This window comes from Castor canadensis, chromosome 1 (assembly GCF_047511655.1).
Source record: "Castor canadensis chromosome 1, mCasCan1.hap1v2, whole genome shotgun sequence".
NCBI lineage: Eukaryota > Metazoa > Chordata > Mammalia > Rodentia > Castoridae > Castor > Castor canadensis.
This window is the reverse complement of record NC_133386.1, coordinates 184805623-184807759: the sequence shown is the minus strand read 5'-3', so window position 1 is coordinate 184807759 and position 2137 is coordinate 184805623.

Below are 2137 nucleotides of genomic sequence, written 5' to 3'. Positions count from 1 at the left end.
GGGAAGTATGCAAAATTATTAAACATTCCCAGTGCACAGGTGTGTTCCAGAGCTCAAAGGTGGAGGCAGATGATCTGACAGCTCATTGTGTCAGGATTGTTCAGGCAGAGACTTGTTTCTATAAGAGTGATTGGTGACTAGCAAGTCATGTGTCTTAAGGAAGCTCTGCTCCTCCTTTTTGGGGAAGCAGATACCTCCATCTCTTGTTTAAAGGTGTCAAAGTCAGTCCTGTCCTCCTTGGATCCCAGAGTGGTTACAAAGAATGGCTCAGAGAAAGACACAGATGAATAATAGAGACTGGGATGTTTAGATTCTATCCTGCCTTCATTTAATTCATGGGCCCAAGTAAGGAAACAGAGTTACTCAGCAAAAGTAGCTTTTAAGTGCCTTTATAATAATATTGAGGAAAAGATTAAAATGCTCAGAGTGGTGAGAAGGTTAGTATCTAAAGCCAAAGAATCCACCTGTTGGACTGTTTACTGAGTGCAGAAGACACTATGCACTAATAAATAAAATTTGACTAGTGAGTATAATACAAAAATATATTTTATCACACAAGGTAATTAATTATATACATCATATTCTTTGACTGCCCTTAGAAATCCTCTGATGTAATTTCCCTGATAGAAAGTAGCATAACACAGTTGGAAATAGTTGAAGGACAAAACATTAAGAGCACAATCATTAGAGTGGAGTAAATTATATCTAAGGACAAAATAAAAGAGCAAAATTATGTGAAACTGAAATGTCTGTTCCTCAATGCAACACTCTCTCCCAACCTCCACTGGCCAAGTGAACAACACCCCAGGAATTAATGTCAAACTATCACCAGGTCCAAGTACAGAAACAATGAAATAAAAACACTGGGCGGGAGCTCTTAACTCTGAGAAGAGATAAACCACCTATCTGTGAATGAGTTGGATGTCAACATAGACTGGTGAGGCCAGGGTGCTGAGAATCATTGAGACTTCCTGATGCCTTACAAAGCCACTACAAAGTACTGTGATTTGACTGCTCAAATCACAGTGAATTTTCAGACCAGTGAATTTTATGGATAACAGACACAGTTTGGGAAATTACCACAAGAAGTCAGCACATAGAGTGCACCTCTGGTGTAAGAAGCATTGAATGGCAGGGAGAGGGTGGAGGGTATCAGTCTTATGCAGTAGGGAAAAGAAAGCCCCTACTCACAAAATAGATTCAAGACAAGCCTCTCCTTTGGGGTGGGGAAAATCCACTGTCTTTTCTTTCCATCTACTATTGCTTCTGGGTATTACTTCTTTTTTCTCTAAGAGGTAAAGGTACATCATTAGGTTATTAATTTCTGATCTCTTGGGTTTTTTTGGATATAGAAGCTTCAAGCTATAAACATTCCTCTCTGCATTGCCTTTTCTGTTTTGCAAAGGTTCTGGTAGGTTATATTTTCATTTTCATTAGATTATAGAATCTTTTTGATTTTTCCCCTTGTTTCTTCCATGACCTTCAGGTCATTCAACAATGTATTGTTCCCTCTCCATTTTTTGAATATTTTGTGTAGTTTCTTTTGCTGTTGACTTCTAGTTTTATTTCACTATTGCCTGCAAGAATGCAGGGAATTATGTCAACATTGTTATATTTGCTAAGACTTTCTTTATTTCCTAAAATGTGGTCTATTTTGTTGAAAGTTCCATGGTCTTCTGAGAATACTGTGAATTGTGAAGTAGCTGGACCTGTAGTTATCTGTCAAGTCCAATTGTTCTATTGTGTCCAGTAATTTTCAGGTATCTTTATTGTTTTGTTTTGTTTTCTTGCCTTGATGACCTATTTTGGTGAGAATGGAATATTGAAGTCTCCTACTATTATTAAAACTGAGTTTTGAACCCCAGGCCTAAACTCCTGGGCTACCACATGTTAGGTCCAGCCATTCATCTCTATATGCCAAATAAAAGAGATATGGTCTAAAGCCTACTTCATAAGATACAAATATTACTTCCACTGTCTGCTTTCAGGATCCATTTACTTCATAGATTTTTTTTCCCACCCTTTCACTCTAAACAATGTTTGTCTTTTTTAGTGAAGTGCAGATCTTGCAACAGATGGTTGAGTCTGGCCTCATTTCCAATTCACCATTCTGTGTGTTTTGATTAGGGAATGGAGC